Genomic DNA, 23,277 nt, shown 5'->3' with positions numbered 1-23,277 from the left:
AGGCAATGACATGAAGACAGAACCATTAATAAAGAAGTTATAGCCTGTGTGAGCATGCCAGCGGCTGACATGAAGACAGAACCATTAATAAAGAAGTTACAGCCTGTGTGAGCATGCCAGCGGCTGACATGAAGACAGAACCATTAATAAAGAAGTTACAGCCTGTGTGAGCATGCCAGCGGCTGACATGAAGACAGAACCATTAATAAAGAAGTTACAGCCTGTGTGAGCATGCCAGCAGCTGACATGAAGACAGAACCATTAATAAAGAAGTTACAGCCTGTGTGAGCATGCCAGCGGCTGACATGAAGACAGAACCATTAATAAAGAAGTTACAGCCTGTGTGAGCATGCCAGCTGGCTGACATGAAGACAGAACCATTAATAAAGAAGTTACAGCCTGTGTGAGCATGCCAGCGGCTGACATGAAGACAGAACCATTAATAAAGAAGTTACAGCCTGTGTGAGCATGCCAGGGGCTGACATGAAGACAGAACCATTAATAAAGAAGTTACAGCCTGTGTGAGCATGCCAGCGGCTGACATGAAGACAGAACCATTAATAAAGAAGTTACAGCCTGTGTGAGCATGCCAGCGGCTGACATGAAGACAGAACCATTAATAAAGAAGTTACAGCCTGTGTGAGCATGCCAACGGCTGACATGAAGACAGAACCATTAATAAAGAAGTTACAGCCTGTGTGAGCATGCCAGGCGCTGACATGAAGACAGAACCATTAATAAAGAAGTTACAGCCTGTGTGAGCATGCCAGCGGCTGACATGAAGAAAGAACCATTAATAAAGAAGTTACAGCCTGTGTGAGCATGCCAGCGGCTGACATGAAGACAGAACCATTAATAAAGAAGTTACAGCCTGTGTGAGCATGCCAGCAGCTGACATGAAGACAGAACCATTAATAAAGAAGTTACAGCCTGTGTGAGCATGCCAGCGGCTGACATGAAGACAGAACCATTAATAAAGAAGTTACAGCCTGTGAGAGCATGCCAGCGGCTGACATGAAGACAGAACCATTAATAAAGAAGTTACAGCCTGTGTGAGCATGCCAGCTGCTGACATGAAGACAGAACCATTAATAAAGAAGTTACAGCCTGTGTGAGCATGCCAGCGGCTGACATGAAGACAGAACCATTAATAAAGAAGTTACAGCCTGTGTGAGCATGCCAGCGGCTGACATGAAGACAGAACCATTAATAAAGAAGTTACAGCCTGTGTGAGCATGCCAGCGGCTGACATGAAGACAGAACCATTAATAAAGAAGTTACAGCCTGTGTGAGCATGCCAGCGGCTGACATGAAGACAGAACCATTAATAAAGAAGTTACAGCCTGTGTGAGCATGCCAGCGGCTGACATGAAGACAGAACCATTAATAAAGAAGTTACAGCCTGTGTGAGCATGCCAGCGGCTGACATGAAGACAGAACCATTAATAAAGAAGTTACAGCCTGTGTGAGCATGCCAGCGGCTGACATGAAGACAGAACCATTAATAAAGAAGTTACAGCCTGTGTGAGCATGCCAGCGGCTGACATGAAGACAGAACCATTAATAAAGAAGTTACAGCCTGTGTGAGCATGCCAGCGGCTGACATGAAGACAGAACCATTAATAAAGAAGTTACAGCCTGTGTGAGCATGCCAGCGGCTGACATGAAGACAGAACCATTAATAAAGAAGTTACAGCCTGTGTGAGCATGCCAGCGGCTGACATGAAGACAGAACCATTAATAAAGAAGTTACAGCCTGTGTGAGCATGCCAGCGGCTGACATGAAGACAGAACCATTAATAAAGAAGTTACAGCCTGTGTGAGCATGCCAGCGGCTGACATGAAGACAGAACCATTAATAAAGAAGTTACAGCCTGTGTGAGCATGCCAGCGGCTGACATGAAGACAGAACCATTAATAAAGAAGTTACAGCCTGTGTGAGCATGCCAGCGGCTGACATGAAGACAGAACCATTAATAAAGAAGTTACAGCCTGTGTGAGCATGCCAGCGGCTGACATGAAGACAGAACCATTAATAAAGAAGTTACAGCCTGTGTGAGCATGCCAGCGGCTGACATGAAGACAGAACCATTAATAAAGAAGTTACAGCCTGTGTGAGCATGCCAGCAGCTGACATGAAGACAGAACCATTAATAAAGAAGTTACAGCCTGTGTGAGCATGCCAGGCGCTGACATGAAGACAGAACCATTAATAAAGAAGTTACAGCCTGTGTGAGCATGCCAGCGGCTGACATGAAGACAGAACCATTAATAAAGAAGTTACAGCCTGTGTGAGCATGCCAGCAGCTGACATGAAGACAGAACCATTAATAAAGAAGTTACAGCCTGTGTGAGCATGCCAGGCACTGACATGAAGACAGAACCATTAATAAAGAAGTTACAGCCTGTGTGAGCATGCCAAGCGGCTGACATGAAGACAGAACCATTAATAAAGAAGTTATAGCCTGTGTGAGCATGCCAGCCGCTGACATGAAGACAGAACCATTAATAAAGAAGTTACAGCCTGTGTGAGCATGCCAGCCGCTGACATGAAGACAGAACCATTAATAAAGAAGTTACAGCCTGTGTGAGCATGCCAGGGGCTGACATGAAGACAGAACCATTAATAAAGAAGTTACAGCCTGTGTGAGCATGCCAGCGGCTGACATGAAGACAGAACCATTAATAAAGAAGTTACAGCCTGTGTGAGCATGCCAGCGGCTGACATGAAGACAGAACCATTAATAAAGAAGTTACAGCCTGTGTGAGCATGCCAGCGGCTGACATGAAGACAGAACCATTAATAAAGAAGTTACAGCCTGTGTGAGCATGCCAGGCGACTGACATGAAGACAGAACCATTAATAAAGAAGTTACAGCCTGTGTGAGCATGCCAACGGCTGACATGAAGACAGAACCCATAATAAAGAAGTTCCAGCCTGTGAGAGCATGCCAGCAGCTGACATGAAGACAGAACCATTAATAAAGAAGTTAAAGCCTGTGTGAGCATGCCAGCTGCTGACATGAAGACAGAACCATTAATAAAGAAGTTACAGCCTGTGTGAGCATGCCAGCGGCTGACATGAAGACAGAACCATTAATAAAGAAGTTACAGCCTGTGTGAGCATGCCAAGCGGCTGACATGAAGACAGAACCATTAATAAAGAAGTTACAGCCTGTGTGAGCATGCCAACGGCTGACATGAAGACAGAACCATTAATAAAGAAGTTACAGCCTGTGTGAGCATGCCAGGCACTGACATGAAGACAGAACCATTAATAAAGAAGTTACAGCCTGTGTGAGCATGCCAGCCGATGACATGAAGACAGAACCATTAATAAAGAAGTTACAGCCTGTGTGAGCATGCCAGGCACTGACATGAAGACAGAACCATTAATAAAGAAGTTACAGCCTGTGTGAGCATGCCAACGGCTGACATGAAGACAGAACCATTAATAAAGAAGTTACAGCCTGTGTGAGCATGCCAGGCGCTGACATGAAGACAGAACCATTAATAAAGAAGTTACAGCCTGTGTGAGCATGCCAGCCGCTGACATGAAGACAGAACCATTAATAAAGAAGTTACAGCCTGTGTGAGCATGCCAACGGCTGACATGAAGACAGAACCCATAATAAAGAAGTTCCAGCCTGTGTGAGCATGCCAGCAGCTGACATGAAGACAGAACCATTAATAAAGAAGTTACAGCCTGTGTGAGCATGCCAGCGGCTGACATGAAGACAGAACCATTAATAAAGAAGTTACAGCCTGTGTGAGCATGCCAGCGGCTGACATGAAGACAGAACCATTAATAAAGAAGTTACAGCCTGTGTGAGCATGCCAGCTGCTGACATGAAGACAGAACCATTAATAAAGAAGTTACAGCCTGTGTGAGCATGCCAGCGGCTGACATGAAGACAGAACCATTAATAAAGAAGTTACAGCCTGTGTGAGCATGCCAGCGGCTGACATGAAGACAGAACCATTAATAAAGAAGTTACAGCCTGTGTGAGCATGCCAGCGGCTGACATGAAGACAGAACCATTAATAAAGAAGTTACAGCCTGTGTGAGCATGCCAGCGGCTGACATGAAGACAGAACCATTAATAAAGAAGTTACAGCCTGTGTGAGCATGCCAGCGGCTGACATGAAGACAGAACCATTAATAAAGAAGTTACAGCCTGTGTGAGCATGCCAGCTGCTCACATGAAGACAGAACCATTAATAAAGAAGTTACAGCCTGTGTGAGCATGCCAGCGGCTGACATGAAGACAGAACCATTAATAAAGAAGTTACAGCCTGTGTGAGCATGCCAGCGGCTGACATGAAGACAGAACCATTAATAAAGAAGTTACAGCCTGTGTGAGCATGCCAGCGGCTGACATGAAGACAGAACCATTAATAAAGAAGGTACAGCCTGTGTGAGCATGCCAGCGGATGACATGAGGACAGAACCATTAATAAAGAAGTTACAGCCTGTGTGAGCATGCCAACGGCTGACATGAAGACAGAACCATTAATAAAGAAGTTACAGCCTGTGTGAGCATGCCAGGCGCTGACATGAAGACAGAACCATTAATAAAGAAGTTACAGCCTGTGTGAGCATGCCAGCGGCTGACATGAAGACAGAACCATTAATAAAGAAGTTACAGCCTGTGTGAGCATGCCAACGGCTGACATGAAGACAGAACCATTAATAAAGAAGTTACAGCCTGTGTGAGCATGCCAGCCGCTGACATGAAGACAGAACCATTAATAAAGAAGTTACAGCCTGTGTGAGCATGCCAGCCACTGACATGAAGACAGAACCATTAATAAAGAAGTTACAGCCTGTGTGAGCATGCCAGCGGCTGACATGAAGACAGAACCATTAATAAAGAAGTTACAGCCTGTGTGAGCATGCCAGCGGATGACATGAAGACAGAACCATTAATAAAGAAGTTACAGCCTGTGTGAGCATGCCAGGCGACTGACATGAAGACAGAACCATTAATAAAGAAGTTACAGCCTGTGTGAGCATGACATGAAGACAGAACCATTAATAAAGAAGTTACAGCCTGTGTGAGCATGCCAGCGGATGACATGAAGACAGAACCATTAATAAATAAGTTACAGCCTGTGTGAGCATGCCAACGGCTGACATGAAGACAGAACCATTTTTAAATAAGTTACAGCCTGTGTGAGCATGCCAGGCGGCTGACATGAAGACAGAACCATTAATAAAGAAGTTACAGCCTGTGTGAGCATGCCAACGGCTGACATGAAGACAGAACCCTTAATAAAGAAGTTCCAGCCTGTGTGAGCATGCCAGCAGCTGACATGAAGACAGAACCATTAATAAAGAAGTTACAGCCTGTGTGAGCATGCCAGCCGCTGACATGAAGACAGAACCATTAATAAAGAAGTTACAGCCTGTGTGAGCATGCCAGCGGCTGACATGAAGACAGAACCATTAATAAAGAAGTTACAGCCTGTGTGAGCATGCCAGCGGCTGACATGAAGACAGAACCATTAATAAAGAAGTTACAGCCTGTGTGAGCATGCCAGCGGCTCACATGAAGACAGAACCATTAATAAAGAAGTTACAGCCTGTGTGAGCATGCCAGCTGCTCACATGAAGACAGAACCATTAATAAAGAAGTTATAGCCTGTGTGAGCATGCCAGCGGCTGACATGAAGACAGAACCATTAATAAAGAGTTACAGCCTGTGTGAGCATGCCAGGCGACTGACATGAAGACAGAACCATTAATAAAGAAGTTACAGCCTGTGTGAGCATGCCAGCGGCTGACATGAAGACAGAACCATTAATAAAGAAGTTACAGCCTGTGTGAGCATGCCAGCGGCTGACATGAAGACAGAACCCATAATAAAGAAGTTCCAGCCTGTGAGAGCATGCCAGCAGCTGACATGAAGACAGAACCATTAATAAAGAAGTTAAAGCCTGTGTGAGCATGCCAGCTGCTGACATGAAGACAGAACCATTAATAAAGAAGTTACAGCCTGTGTGAGCATGCCAGGCGACTGACATGAAGACAGAACCATTAATAAAGAAGTTACAGCCTGTGTGAGCATGCCAGCGGCTGACATGAAGACAGAACCATTAATAAAGAAGTTACAGCCTGTGTGAGCATGCCAGCGGCTGACATGAAGACAGAACCATTAATAAAGAAGTTACAGCCTGTGTGAGCATGCCAGCGGCTGACATGAAGACAGAACCATTAATAAAGAAGTTACAGCCTGTGTGAGCATGCCAGCGGCTGACATGAAGACAGAACCATTAATAAAGAAGTTACAGCCTGTGTGAGCATGCCAGCTGCTGACATGAAGACAGAACCATTAATAAAGAAGTTACAGCCTGTGTGAGCATGCCAGCCAGCTGACATGAAGACAGAACCATTAATAAAGAAGTTACAGCCTGTGTGAGCATGCCAGCTGCTGACATGAAGACAGAACCATTAATAAAGAAGTTAGAGCAGCAGCATGCCAGCTGACATGAAGACAGCAGTGCAGCCTGTGTGAGCATGCCAGGGGCTGACATGAAGACAGAACCATTAATAAAGAAGTTACAGCCTGTGTGAGCATGCCAGCGGCTGACATGAAGACAGAACCATTAATAAAGAAGTTACAGCCTGTGTGAGCATGCCAGCGGCTGACATGAAGACAGAACCATTAATAAAGAAGTTACAGCCTGTGTGAGCATGCCAGCGGCTGACATGAAGACAGAACCATTAATAAAGAAGTTACAGCCTGTGTGAGCATGCCAGCGGCTGACATGAAGACAGAACCATTAATAAAGAAGTTACAGCCTGTGTGAGCATGCCAGCGGCTGACATGAAGACAGAACCATTAATAAAGAAGTTACAGCCTGTGTGAGCATGCCAGCGGCTGACATGAAGACAGAACCATTAATAAAGAAGTTACAGCCTGTGTGAGCATGCCAGCGGCTGACATGAAGACAGAACCATTAATAAAGAAGTTACAGCCTGTGTGAGCATGCCAGCGGCTGACATGAAGACAGAACCATTAATAAAGAAGTTACAGCCTGTGTGAGCATGCCAGCTGCTCACATGAAGACAGAACCATTAATAAAGAAGTTACAGCCTGTGTGAGCATGCCAGCGGCTGACATGAAGACAGAACCATTAATAAAGAAGTTACAGCCTGTGTGAGCATGCCAGCGGCTGACATGAAGACAGAACCATTAATAAAGAAGTTACAGCCTGTGTGAGCATGCCAGCGGCTGACATGAAGACAGAACCATTAATAAAGAAGTTACAGCCTGTGTGAGCATGCCAGCGGCTGACATGAAGACAGAACCATTAATAAAGAAGTTACAGCCTGTGTGAGCATGCCAGCGGCTGACATGAAGACAGAACCATTAATAAAGAAGTTACAGCCTGTGTGAGCATGCCAGCGGCTGACATGAAGACAGAACCATTAATAAAGAAGTTACAGCCTGTGTGAGCATGCCAGCGGCTGACATGAAGACAGAACCATTAATAAAGAAGTTACAGCCTGTGTGAGCATGCCAGGCGGCTGACATGAAGACAGAACCATTAATAAAGAAGTTACAGCCTGTGTGAGCATGCCAGCGGCTGACATGAAGACAGAACCATTAATAAAGAAGTTACAGCCTGTGTGAGCATGCCAGGCGGCTGACATGAAGACAGAACCATTAATAAAGAAGTTACAGCCTGTGTGAGCATGCCAGCAGCTGACATGAAGACAGAACCATTAATAAAGAAGTTAAAGCCTGTGTGAGCATGCCAGCTGCTGACATGAAGACAGAACCATTAATAAAGAAGTTACAGCCTGTGTGAGCATGCCAATGGCTGACATGAAGACAGAACCATTAATAAAGAAGTTACAGCCTGTGTGAGCATGCCAGCATGAAGCTGACATGAAGACAGAACCATTAATAAAGAAGTTACAGCCTGTGTGAGCATGCCAGCGGCTGACATGAAGACAGAACCATTAATAAAGAAGTTACAGCCTGTGTGAGCATGCCAGCGGCTGACATGAAGACAGAACCATTAATAAAGAAGTTACAGCCTGTGTGAGCATGCCAGCTGCTGACATGAAGACAGAACCATTAATAAAGAAGTTACAGCCTGTGTGAGCATGCCAGCGGCTGACATGAAGACAGAACCATTAATAAAGAAGTTACAGCCTGTGTGAGCATGCCAACGGCTGACATGAAGACAGAACCATTAATAAAGAAGTTACAGCCTGTGTGAGCATGCCAGCCGCTGACATGAAGACAGAACCATTAATAAAGAAGTTACAGCCTGTGTGAGCATGCCAGGCAGCTGACATGAAGACAGAACCATTAATAAAGAAGTTACAGCCTGTGTGAGCATGCCAGCAGCTGACATGAAGACAGAACCATTAATAAATAAGTTACAGCCTGTGTGAGCATGCCAGGCACTGACATGAAGACAGAACCATTAATAAAGAAGTTACAGCCTGTGTGAGCATGCCAGGCACTGACATGAAGACAGAACCATTAATAAAGAAGTTACAGCCTGTGTGAGCATGCCAGCAGCTGACATGAAGACAGAACCATTAATAAAGAAGTTACAGCCTGTGTGAGCATGCCAGCGGCTGACATGAAGACAGAACCATTAATAAAGAAGTTACAGCCTGTGTGAGCATCCCAGGCGCTGACATGAAGACAGAACTATTAATAATGAAGTTAGAGCCTGTGTGAGCATGCCAGCAGCTGACATGAAGACAGAACCATTAATAAAGAAGTTACAGCCTGTGTGAGCATGCCAAGCGGCTGACATGAACCATTAATAAAGAAGTTATAGCCTGTGTGAGCAAGACAGAACCATTAATAAAGTAGTTACAGCCTGTGTGAGCATGCAAGCTGCTCACATGAAGACAGAACCATTAATAAAGAAGTTACAGCCTGTGTGAGCATGCCAGGCAATGACATGAAGACAGAACCATTAATAAAGAAGTTAAAGCCTGTGTGAGCATGCCAGGCACTGACATGAAGACAGAACCATTAAGAACCATTACCTTCATAGTTTGCTTTTCTAAAATTGTAAACCTTAGCTTTAGTCTTTACTTTTGGGGATTTAAAAAACACTTCAAATGAGACCATGTTGTGGTCTGAGTTTGCCAGTGGTTCTCTGACCTCTGTTTTAGTTATTCTATCTTCGTTATTTGAAAAGACTAAATCAAGGCATGCCTCCCCTCTAGTGGGTGCCTTCACAAATTGTGTTAGGAAGCAGTCATTTGTCATTTCCACCATTTCTATTTCATCCTTCGCGCTACCCACCGGGTTTTCCCATTTTATTTGGGGGAAGTTGAAATCCCCCATTAGTATGGCTTCTCCTTTGCTACACACATTTCTAATGTCATTGTATAACAGATTATTGTGCTCACCGTCTGAATCTGGCGGTCTATAGCATGCTCCTATTATTATGCCTTTTGAATTTTTGTCTGTTATTCTGACCCATATTGATTCGGTTTTTATTTTCTTTGTCCAGGTTTAACACCTGGGCTTCAAGACTGTTTCTTATGTATAGCGCTACCCCTCCTCCTCGTCTGTCCTGCCTGTCTTTCCTATACAGTGTATACCCACAAATATTATATTCGTCCCCATCACTCTCAGATAACCACGTTTCTGTAACACCTATCACATCATAGTTACCTGTTAGTGCAGTAGCTTCAAGTTCTAGAATTTTGTTTCTGATACTTCTAGCATTTAGATAAATACATTTAATGGTTGTCTTACCTGAGTTGTTGTTCTTGTTTTGATGCGGTCTCCCTTCTGTTTTTTTGTTGATTTCTCCCCCCTTCCTTTCTAGTTTAAATGCTTCCGAACCTGCTCGAGGATCTTTTCTCCGAGTAGACTAGTTCCCTTGTTATTTAAATGCAGTCCATCCCGTCTATACAGATAGTCCTCGTTGTAGAATGTGGTCCAATGATCAAGATAGGTGAAGCCTTCCCGTGTGCACCACGTCTTCAGCCATTCGTTTTGATTAATTATTTCCAGCTGTCCATATGGTCCTTTGCAAGGTGCGGGTAGTATACCAGAAAATACCACAGTTTTGGTTTTCTCTTTTAATTTCCTTCCTAGCTCTCTGAATTTGTTTTGCAGGGATTTTGGTCTGTCTCTTCCAATGTTGTTTGTACCGATGTGGACGACTACTACCGGGTCGTCTCCTGTTCGTTCTAGGAGCCTGTCCACGTTTTCAGTGATGTGCTTGACCGAGGCTCCCGGAAGGCAGCACACTGTTGTAGTAAGGGGGTCCAAACTGCGAATTGAACTTGCTGTGTTTCTCAATATGGAGTCCCCAACAATCATGACCTCCCTTCTTTTTGCTGTCTGGTCACCACTGTCAATAGGGTCCTGGATGTTGTTCCTTTCATTTTCTTGTTGTTGGTTCTGCTCATCAAAATTCTGAAGTGACTCAGATCTGTTGGTTGTTTTGATTTCTGGTGGTTGTGTTTGACAAAGTTTCTTTTTTTCCCTGCTTCTGCCTACCTGAACCCAGCTGTTCTGACCTTCTATCTCCCTGGTGGCTTTCAGTCTGTTAGGGGTGATGCAGACTTCCATGAATTGTGGGTGTGCCAGTTCCTCAAGATCCTGTTGCTGTCTCACTTCTTCCAGCTCCATTTCTAGCATGCTTACTAGTTTATGCAAATCCTGGATCGCGCGGCACTTTACGCACACTTGGTTTAGCTCCGCTGGGTTTTCTCGGATTTCCCACATCAAGCAGGTGTCACAGATTACTGGCTTGAAGACCATGTTGAGGTTTTTTTTTTTTTGAAGTTTAGTTTCTTCTGCAGCCGTCAACCTGCTTTCAAACTGCTTCGAAACTGCTCTGTACTTTTCCACGCTTGTAGTTCTCCCACTCGCTGTCGCTTCCACTCGCTGTCGCTGGGAAGACTCCAACCATTACGACTGGCATTAGCACTGAATTCTATCAGCATGACTTACAACTCCCAGCGACAGCGAGTGGGAGAAGTACAGGCGTGGAGAAGTACAGAGCAGTTTCGAAGCAGAAAGGAGAAATTGCATCTTCAATTGCTTTAATCAGAAAACAGAGGACATTGGGGAAACACAGCAGCAGCTCAAAGTCAAACAGCCGCGTTTGACTTTGATAACAAACAAGCTGAAACTCGGAGCAGCTGATTCAAATTCAGCGCCGTTTTGAGACACGGGCGAGGGGAGGAGCCAACAGCACAGCAGAACAACGCAGTTAAACGAGGCAGTCTTCCCAGCGACAGCGAGTGGGAGAAGTACAGGCGTGGAAAAGTACAGAGCAGTTTAGAAGCAGTTTGAAAGCAGGTTGACGGCTGCAGAAGAAACTAAACTTCAAAAAAAAAAAACCTCAACATGGTCTTCAAGCCAGTAATCTGTGACACCTGCTTGATGTGGGAAATCCGAGAAAACCCAGCGGAGCTAAACCAAGTGTGCGTAAAGTGCCGCGCGATCCAGGATTTGCATAAACTAGTAAGTATGCTAGAAATGGAGCTAGAAGAAGTGAGACAGCAACAGGATCTTGAGGAACTGGCACACCCACAATTCATGGAAGTCTGCATCACCCCTAACAGACTGAAAGCCACCAGGGAGATAGAAGGTCAGAACAGCTGGGTTCAGGTAGGCAGAAGCAGGGAAAAAAAAGAAACTTCGTCAAACACAACCACCAGAAATCAAAACAACCAACAGATTTGAGTCACTTCAGAATTTTGATGAGCAGAACCAACAACAAGAGAATGAAAGGAACAACATCCAGGACCCTATTGACAGTGGTGACCAGACAGCAAAAAGAAGGGAGGTCATGATTGTTGGGGACTCCATATTGAGAAACACAGCAAGTTCAATTCGCAGTTTGGACCCCCTTACTACAACAGTGTGCTGCCTTCCGGGAGCCTCGGTCAAGCACATCACTGAAAACGTGGACAGGCTCCTAGAACGAACAGGAGACGACCCGGTAGTAGTCGTCCACATCGGTACAAACAACATTGGAAGAGACAGACCAAAATCCCTGCAAAACAAATTCAGAGAGCTAGGAAGGAAATTAAAAGAGAAAACCAAAACTGTGGTATTTTCTGGTATACTACCCGCACCTTGCAAAGGACCATATGGACAGCTGGAAATAATTAATCAAAACGAATGGCTGAAGACGTGGTGCACACGGGAAGGCTTCACCTATCTTGATCATTGGACCACATTCTACAACGAGGACTATCTGTATAGACGGGATGGACTGCATTTAAATAACAAGGGAACCAGTCTACTCGGAGAAAAGATCCTCGAGCAGGTTCGGAAGCATTTAAACTAGAAAGGAAGGGGGGAGAAATCAACAAAAAAACAGAAGGGAGACCGCATCAAAACAAGAACAACAACTCAGGTAAGACAACCATTAAATGTATTTATCTAAATGCTAGAAGTATCAGAAACAAAATTCTAGAACTTGAAGCTACTGCACTAACAGGTAACTATGATGTGATAGGTGTTACAGAAACGTGGTTATCTGAGAGTGATGGGGACGAATATAATATTTGTGGGTATACACTGTATAGGAAAGACAGGCAGGACAGAAGAGGAGGAGGGGTAGCGCTATACATAAGAAACAGTCTTGAAGCCCAGGTGTTAAACCTGGACAAAGAAAATAAAACCAAATCAATATGGGTCAGAATAACAGACAAAAATTCAAAAGGCATAATAATAGGAGCATGCTATAGACCGCCAGATTCAGACGGTGAGCACAATAATCTGTTATACAATGACATTAGAAATGTGTGTAGCAAAGGAGAAGCCATACTAATGGGGGATTTCAACTTCCCCCAAATAAAATGGGAAAACCCGGTGGGTAGCGCGAAGGATGAAATAGAAATGGTGGAAATGACAAATGACTGCTTCCTAACACAATTTGTGAAGGCACCCACTAGAGGGGAGGCATGCCTTGATTTAGTCTTTTCAAATAACGAAGATAGAATAACTAAAACAGAGGTCAGAGAACCACTGGCAAACTCAGACCACAACATGGTCTCATTTGAAGTGTTTTTTAAATCCCCAAAAGTAAAAGACTAAAGCTAAGGTTTACAATTTTAGAAAAGCAAACTATGAAGGTATGAAACAGAGACTAACAGAAGTAGATTGGAGTAAAATAGAGAAAACACCCACAGAAGAAGGATGGTTGTTCTTCAAAAATGTAGTACTAGAGGCGCAAAACAATTATATCCCTAAAGTAGACAAATCTAAATGTAAAACTAAATTGCCAAAATGGTTTAATAGATCAATTAAAAAAAATATTCAGCGAAAAAAGGCACTTTACAGAGCATTAAAAAAGGACCAAAAAGAAAGTACGCAGAAAGAATACACAGAACTGCAAACGCAAGTCAAAAAAGGAAGTTAGAAAGGCCAAGAGAGAAATAGAAATGAACATTGCTAAGGGAGCTAAAACCAATTCCAAAATGCTTTTCCAATATTACAACAGCAAGCGAACATTCAAAGAGGAGATTAAATGTTTAAGAGATACAAATGGCAAAATCGTAGAGGAAGAAAAAAAAATAGCAAATATGTTAAATGATTACTTTTCACAAGTTTTTACAAAGGAAGATACTGACAACATGCCCCACATGTCATCCAGTTCCTATCCAGTTTTAAATAACTTTAGCATAACTGAGGCAGAAGTGTTAAAGGGACTAGGAGCTCTTAAAATAAACAAATCCCCTGGGCCGGATGAATCCTACCAGTAGTACTCAAAGAAATGAAAGAATTAATTTACAAACCGCTAACCAAGATCATACAGCAGTCTCTTGACACAGGGGTGGTACCGACAGACTGGAAAATTGCAAACGTAATACCGATCCACAAAAAGGGAAACAAAACTGAACCAGGTAACTACAGACCAGTAAGCCTGACTTCTATTATATGCAAACTTATGGAAACTATAATAAGATCCAAAATGGAAAATTACCTATATGGTAACAGGGTCCTGGGAGACAGTCAACATGGTTTTAGGAAAGGGAGATCGTGTCTAACTAACTTGCTTGATTTTTTTGAGGATGCAACATCGATAATGGATAATTGCAAAGCATATGACATGGTTTATTTAGATTTCCAGAAAGCTTTTGACAAAGTCCCGCACAAAAGATTCATTCTCAAACTGAACGCAGTTGGGATTCAAGGAAACACATGTACATGGATTAGAGAGTGGTTAACATGTAGAAAACAGAAAGTACTGATTAGAGGAAAAACCTCAGAATGGAGTGTGGTAACCAGCGGTGTACCACAGGGATCAGTATTAGGTCCTCTGCTATTCCTAATCTACATTAATGATTTAGATTCTGGTATAGTAAGCAAACTTGTTAAATTTGCAGACGACACAAAAGTAGGAGGAGTGGCAAACACTGTTGCAGCAGCAAAGGTCATTCAAAATGATCTAGACAAGATTCAGAACTGGGCAGATACATGGCAAATTACATTTAATAGAGAAAAGTGTAAGGTACTGCACGCAAGAAATAAAAATGTACATTATAAATATCATACGGGAGATATTGAAATTGGAGAAGGAATCTATGATAAGTTTTGTTGACTCAGAAATGTCGTCATCTAGACTATGTGGGGAAGCTATAAAAAAGGCTAACAAGATGCTCGGATACATTGTGAAAAGTGTTGAATTTAAATCAAGGGAAGTAATGTTAAAACTGTACAATGCACTAGTAAGACCTCATCTTGAATATTGTGTTCAGTTCTGGTCACCTCGCTATAAAAAAGATATTGCTGCTCTAGAAAGAGTGCAAAGAAGAGCGACCAGAATTATTCCGGGCTTAAAAGGCATGTCATATGCAGACAGGCTAAAAGAATTGAATCTGTTCAGTCTTGAACAAAGAAGACTACGTGGCGACCTAATTCAAGCATTCAAAATTCTAAAAGGTATTGACAGTGTCGACCCAAGGGACTTTTTCAGCCTGAAAAAAGAAACAAGGACCAGGGGTCACAAATGGAGTTTAGAAAAAGGGGCATTCAGAACAGAAAATAGGAGACACTTTTTTACACAGAGAATTGTGAGGGTCTGGAATCAACTCCCCAGTAATGTTGTTGAAGCTGACACCCTGGGATCCTTCAAGAAGCTGCTTGATGAGATTTTGGGATCAATAAGCTACTAACAACCAAACGAGCAAGATGGGCCGAATGGTCTCCTCTCGTTTGTAAACTTTCTTATGTTCTTATGTTCTTATGTACAAGTAGTGTGTAATATAGAGCCAGGATTACTGCTCAGACGGGACTCCATGCAGGCTTTCTAGAACCAGTAGAAATGTCTTCACTGTTGCACGGGTATTGAACCCCACTAATCACCCAATGGAATTCCCTCAAGGTTGGCAACTTGGTCAGTTTCATGCCACAGATAACACAGACTTAATACAGTCAGAGCCTCTGTCACAACTGACCATGGGTATATTCAATGGCCAATGACAAACCAGACCTGTTGCAAAGTGATTTATCTAATTGCAACGACAGCAGCTCTCTGCACTGTTATCACTCTTGTGTATTCAGCAAGGGCCCCACTGGTTTCAGATGGACTGATCTTTCCACGCACAAAATTCGAACCAGCACCACCTATCAGGTCGTGAGCTTACCACAAACGAGGGAGGAAATTCAAACCCAGGTCGACAACATGCTAGAACAGGGCAGTTACCGAGTGCCACACCCCCTGGGGCTTCACCGGTAATTATGGTTTTCAGCACAGATGGACCTTTCATCAGGCTATTGGCAGGTTCAAATGGACAAGACAGATCGCGAAAAAACTGCTTTTACATCTGGTGAAAATGGTAACCAGCACCAAAAATGTTAGCTCAAATACGGATATTCTACAGCCAATTATTTCCGTAGGTGGGTTGGATAAGTGTGATACAGAACGCGTGATCTGTCCTTCTCAAAAATTCCTCGTCCTCTGCAGTTTCTTCCCCTGAACAGATTACCGGTATACTGCGAGATCAGATATGTGAGCTACCTTCTGCGCCCCCTGGTCTTCCTACCGCTGCAGACCTCAGCCGTAGTGTAATCAATTGTGCGTAACTTTGTATACGTGCATCTATTTCGGAAGTGTTCAAAATTATTCACTCAAAAAACAAGCCGCGGTGGGCGGGGTCCGCTGACATTTGATATTCCTCTTGCCCGGTTCGTACACATTTAATTTTGGAAAGTTTAAACTTGAGTCGGAAACATTATTTCTTCGTGCGCATGTCATTCGTGGCAGCATTTAATTTTTCTTCGGTGCATCATTTATCCGTGCATTTTCGGAAAGTTTTAAACTGTAGTGTCGGAACATGATTTCTCGTCATTATTTCGGGAAAGTGTAATGAAAAGTGATCTGACGGGACATTTAATTTCTTCGTGCATTTATTTCGGAATCACTTTTCAGCATGTGGACCTTTCATCAGGCTATTGGCAGGTTCAAATGGACAAGACAGATCGCGAAAAAACTGCTTTTACATCTGACGTCGTGGTAATTTTACCACATCTAGTTTTATGCCGTATAAGATTGGTAAAGGCTCCACCAACCTTTCACTATGTCTTGCAGCTAGTTTTGAAGGGACTTTCTTGGCATCACAATGACATCAGCCTTGTAATAAAGAAGCACGTAATAAAGCCTTTATTTTCAGCCTTGTAAAGAAGCACGTAATAAAGCCTTTCACATTTTGACATCAGCCTTGTAATAAAGAAGCATGTAATAAAGCCTTTCACAATTTGACATCAGCCTTGTAATAAAGAAGCATGTAATAAAACCTTTCACAATTTGACATCAGCCTTGTAAAGAAACGTAATAAAGCCTTTCACAATTTGACATCAGCCTTGTAATAAAGAAGCACGTAATAAAGCCTTTCACAATTTGACATCAGCCTTGTAATAAAGAAGCACGTAATAAAGCCTTTCACAATTTGACATCAGCCTTGTAATAAAGAAGCACGTAATAAAGCCTTTCACAATTTGACATCAGCCTTGTAATAAAGAAGCACGTAATAAAGCCTTTCACAATTTGACATCAGCCTTGTAATAAAGAAGCACGTAATAAAGCCTTTCACAATTTGACATCAGCCTTGTAATAAAGAAGCACGTAATAAAGCCTTTCACAATTTGACATCAGCCTTGTAATAAAGAAGCACGTAATAAAGCCTTTCACAATTTGACATCAGCCTTGTAATAAAGAAGCACGTAATAAAGCCTTTCACAATTTGACATCAGCCTTGTAATAAAGAAGCACGTAATAAAGCCTTTCACAATTTGACATCAGCCTTGTAATAAAGAAGCACGTAATAAAGCCTTTCACAATTTGACATCAGCCTTGTAATAAAGAAGCACGTAATAAAGCCTTTCACAATTTGACATCAGCCTTGTAATAAAGAAGCACGTAATAAAGCCTTTCACAATTTGACATCAGCCTTGTAATAAAGAAGCACGTAATAAAGCCTTTCACAATTTGACATCAGCCTTGTAATAAAGAAGCACGTAATAAAGCCTTTCACAATTTGACATCAGCCTTGTAATAAAGAAGCACGTAATAAAGCCTTTCACAATTTGACATCAGCCTTGTAATAAAGAAGCACGTAATAAAGCCTTTCACAATTTGACATCAGCCTTGTAATAAAGAAGCACGTAATAAAGCCTTTCACAATTTGACATCAGCCTTGTAATAAAGAAGCACGTAATAAAGCCTTTCACAATTTGACATCAGCCTTGTAATAAAGAAGCACGTAATAAAGCCTTTCACAATTTGACATCAGCCTTGTAATAAAGAAGCACGTAATAAAGCCTTTCACAATTTGACATCAGCCTTGTAATAAAGAAGCACGTAATAAAGCCTTTCACAATTTGACATCAGCCTTGTAATAAAGAAGCACGTAATAAAGCCTTTCACAATTTGACATCAGCCTTGTAATAAAGAAGCACGTAATAAAGCCTTTCACAATTTGACATCAGCCTTGTAATAAAGAAGCACGTAATAAAGCCTTTCACAATTTGACATCAGCCTTGTAATAAAGAAGCACGTAATAAAGCCTTTCACAATTTGACACCAGCCTTGTAATAAAGAAGCACGTAATAAAGCCTTTCACAATTTGACATCAGCCTTGTAATTGTAATAAAGCCTTTCACAATTTGACATCAGCATTGTAATAAAGAAGCACGTAATAAAGCCTTTCACAACTTGACATCAGCCTTGTAATAAAGAAGAACGTAATAAAGCCTTTCACAATTTGACACCAGCCTTGTAATAAAGAAGCACGTAACAAAGCCTTTCACAATTTGACATCAGCATTGTAATAAAGAAGCACGTAATAAAGCCTTTCACAACTTGACATCAGCCTTGTAATAAAGAAGAACGTAATAAAGCCTTTCACAATTTGACACCAGCCTTGTAATAAAGAAGCACGTAATAAAGCCTTTCACAATTTGACATCAGCCTTGTAATAAAGAAGCACGTAATAAAGCCTTTCACAACTTGACATCAGCCTTGTAATAAAGAAGCACGTAATAAAGCCTTTCACAATTTGACATCAGCCTTGTAATAAAGAAGCACGTAATAAAGCCTTTCACAATTTGACATCAGCCTTGTAATAAAGAAGCACGTAATAAAGCCTTTCACAATTTGACATCAGCCTTGTAATAAAGAAGCACGTAATAAAGCCTTTCACAATTTGACATCAGCCTTGTAATAAAGAAGCACGTAATAAAGCCTTTCACAATTTGACATCAGCCTTGTAATAAAGAAGAACGTAATAAAGCCTTTCACAATTTGACATCAGCCTTGTAATAAAGAAGCACGTAATAAAGCCTTTCACAATTTGACATCAGCCTTGTAATAAAGAAGCACGTAATAAAGCCTTTCACAATTTGACATCAGCCTTGTAATAAAGAAGCACGTAATAAAGCCTTTCACAATTTGACATCAGCCTTGTAATAAAGAAGAACGTAATAAAGCCTTTCACAATTTGACACCAGCCTTGTAATAAAGAAGCACGTAACAAAGCCTTTCACAATTTGACATCAGCATTGTAATAAAGAAGCACGTAATAAAGCCTTTCACAACTTGACATCAGCCTTGTAATAAAGAAGAACGTAATAAAGCCTTTCACAATTTGACACCAGCCTTGTAATAAAGAAGCCGTTAAAGCCTTTCACAATTTGACATCAGCCTTGTAATAAAGAAGCACGTAATAAAGCCTTTCACAATTTGACATCAGCCTTGTAATAAAGAAGCACGTAATAAAGCCTTTCACAATTTGACATCAGCCTTGTAATAAAGAAGCACGTAATAAAGCCTTTCACAATTTGACATCAGCCTTGTAATAAAGAAGCACGTAATAAAGCCTTTCACAATTTGACATCAGCCTTGTAATAAAGAAGCACGTAATAAAGCATTGTAATAAAGAAGCATGTAATAAAGCCTTTCACAATTTGACATCAGCCTTGTAATAAAGAAGCACGTAATAAAGCCTTTCACAATTTGACATCAGCCTTGTAATAAAGAAGCACGTAATAAAGCCTTTCACAATTTGACATCAGCCTTGTAATAAAGAAGCACGTAATAAAGCCTTTCACAATTTGACATCAGCCTTGTAATAAAGAAGCACGTAATAAAGCCTTTCACAATTTGACATCAGCCTTGTAATAAAGAAGCACGTAATAAAGCCTTTCACAATTTGACATCAGCCTTGTAATAAAGAAGCACGTAATAAAGCCTTTCACAATTTGACATCAGCCTTGTAATAAAGAAGCACGTAATAAAGCCTTTCACAATTTGACATCAGCCTTGTAATAAAGAAGCACGTAATAAAGCCTTTCACAATTTGACATCAGCCTTGTAATAAAGAAGCACGTAATAAAGCCTTTCACAATTTGACATCAGCCTTGTAATAAAGAAGCACGTAATAAAGCCTTTCACAATTTGACATCAGCCTTGTAATAAAGAAGCACGTAATAAAGCCTTTCACAATTTGACATCAGCCTTGTAATAAAGAAGCACGTAATAAAGCCTTTCACAATTTGACATCAGCCTTGTAATAAAGAAGCACGTAATAAAGCCTTTCACAATTTGACATCAGCCTTGTAATAAAGAAGCACGTAATAAAGCCTTTCACAATTTGACATCAGCCTTGTAATAAAGAAGCACGTAATAAAGCCTTTCACAATTTGACATCAGCCTTGTAATAAAGAAGCACGTAATAAAGCCTTTCACAATTTGACATCAGCCTTGTAATAAAGAAGCACGTAATAAAGCCTTTCACAATTTGACATCAGCCTTGTAATAAAGAAGCACGTAATAAAGCCTTTCACTTGTAATAAAGAAGCACGTTGACATCAGCCTTGTAATAAAGAAGCACGTAATAAAGCCTTTCACAATTTGACATCAGCCTTGTAATAAAGAAGCACGTAATAAAGCCTTTCACAATTTGACATCAGCCTTGTAATAAAGAAGCACGTAATAAAGCCTTTCACAATTTGACATCAGCCTTGTAATAAAGAAGCACGTAATAAAGCCTTTCACAATTTGACATCAGCCTTGTAATAAAGAAGCACGTAATAAAGCCTTTCACAATTTGACATCAGCCTTGTAATAAAGAAGCACGTAATAAAGCCTTTCACAATTTGACATCAGCCTTGTAATAAAGAAGCACGTAATAAAGCCTTTCACAATTTGACATCAGCCTTGTAATAAAGAAGCACGTAATAAAGCCTTTCACAATTTGACATCAGCCTTGTAATAAAGAAGCACGTAATAAAGCCTTTCACAATTTGACATCAGCCTTGTAATAAAGAAGCACGTAATAAAGCCTTTCACAATTTGACATCAGCCTTGTAAAAAAGAAGCACGTAATAAAGCCTTTCACAATTTGACATCAGCCTTGTAATAAAGAAGCGCGTAATAAAGCCTTTCACATTTTGACGTCAGCCTTGTAATAAAGAAGCGCGTAATAAAGCAATTTTCTCCGGAACAAGTAAACGAAGTGCCAGACTTCTCTACTGCAGGTGGTGTAGCGCTGCAGTGGCACAGGCACAGAACCAGTCACGGGGAACATGTCTAGCAAAAGGACCAGCTGGCATTGCTGAAGTCCAAATGACAAGGTTTAACAAACTGATGATATGTTAGCGTCATGATACGATAAATCTGCTCATAGTTCATTCACACTGCAGTATCCCCGTGCTGTGTGGACTTCAGCACTGCCCCTATGGTCAATATTTTATGGGATCATTGTGTTTCCTATGGCTTGTTCTGTGGCAGTAACAAAATGCAGCAGTCCACGTCAGCTAGTTAAGCAGCAGCATGTGTGGATAAAACCCAAGCCAATAGACTTCTTGCCTACCATGTACTAAGCTACATATATAAAAGGTAATAGATTTTCGATGTGAGTGTGAATCTTCAACGTCAGATAATGTGAGGGGGCTGAACTGTTAGTGACTAGACGATATTCACTAGATTTTCATGTTCTTGTGTTCAGTGAAAAGGCAATGGATATGTGCCAAGCTGTGGGAATTGGATACAGCAGGTTTGCTGAGATGTAGCCACCCCCATTGTACTGAATGCAGAAGCAAATAATTTAGGGGCCTTGGGTTAACACTCAGGGTTGTACACTGTGTCCAAAACAAAAAAGCAGCTATAATTAGCAAAATTTTAACCAAGTCGCATAAAGTTGATTTGCATGTGCAAGCTGAACAAAAGCACAATGCGACAACCCCTCCTGCAAGAAGCACAAGAACGCCATTATGAACAGGAGAGCAGGTTAATGTTCTAAAAACATCTTTTCAATGTGCTAGTATCTATCTGTGTGACACAGCTGTTACAGAACAACACTAGAATCGGAATCACATCACAATGTCTAACAGAATCCTGCTCTGCAATTATATGGCCTGGGAGCGTGGCCCCCTGGTGGCCCACCACAGCATTCACACCTCAACCCTCCAACAGGTACTGGGACCAGGTTGGGACAGAAGGGTTGACTCTCTAGTAGAACTGACCTGGCGGATGGCATTCTTTTAAAAAAAAAAGCTGGGCAGTTCCAGCATAATTATGTAGTATAGGTATAGCTTTTATAGACTGCACACGTGCTATAACTTACCTAGCTGGATTACAGTGCTGGAATTTGATAATAGAACAGAACATGTCTTGACACACACACACACACACAAACACACACACACACACAATGCAATGCTTAATTAACTATGAGTGTGTGACAGAGGTTGAATGATTCTTGGTGTTAGATCTCCCTCCTGACCTGTGAGGGCACTGTATAAAGGTAAAGAGTACCCTGGACTGGATGGCTGGACAATTCATTCCCAGGGTTAGATGGAAGTAGGCCATATAGAAAGGGGACAGAGCTACGGTACACTAAATCAATGACCCAGAAGGGAAACGATGTGGCTTCCGTGTATTGGTAGAGCTGCTGCACTAGTTAACCAAGGGGTCATGGTTTCTTTGGATTATTGCACCAGCACTGCACCTGCTCTACACCTGCTCACTATCAGCAGCCACTTTGCCACATGCATGTATAAACAATAGTACCTGGGTATCAGCAATACAAATAGGGTTTTTTTCCACAAGTGAATCTTGTTAATATAATATCTTTATTTTCATATAGCACCTTTCATAGTGGGCCACCATCACACAGCACTTTATAGAGGTAGGCTGTGAAAGGTGCATTATATGCAGAGTCACTTACAACAGGACATTGATTTAACATCTCACCCATAGGATGGAGTACAAGGAGGTTAAGTGACTTGCTCAGAGTCACACAGTGAGTCAGTTAGTGGCAGGGGAGGGATTTGAACCGGTGACCTTCTGGTTACAAGCCCTGGATTCTAACCACTGGACCACACTGCCTCCTCTTGCTGTGTTTAAATTCTTCAGTTTTCCACTTGCTGTGGCAAACATTCTTCAGTTTTCCACTTGCTGTGGCAAACATATACGGCATTTCCCTTTGACGACTCATGATATCAGTAAGAAACAATACAGTGCAATGCCAGACTGTGTTGTCTATATAATCGCTGGATAATGATAAACTATCAAAATGAATGATTGCCGTGATGACTCTGAGCTCGAGCAATAACATCACCATGGCAACCGTCGGAATTTTATTTGTTTGTGAAGAAAACTTCTTATATGTGATTATATTGTGTCTGGGGTGGATCAAAACATGGAAGACATGATGTCTCATTAATCACCGCCCTACAGCAAATGGCGCCCCTGTTTTCTACTCGGCTACTTGAATTGCATTTTGCAAGTATCTTTACTTCCAGTACTCCACTCATT

Source organism: Polyodon spathula, chromosome 3, assembly GCF_017654505.1.
Source record: "Polyodon spathula isolate WHYD16114869_AA chromosome 3, ASM1765450v1, whole genome shotgun sequence".
NCBI classification, from domain to species: Eukaryota; Metazoa; Chordata; class Actinopteri; order Acipenseriformes; family Polyodontidae; genus Polyodon; species Polyodon spathula.
The sequence above is the reverse complement of the archived record's forward strand: the minus strand, read 5'-3'. Positions refer to the sequence as shown.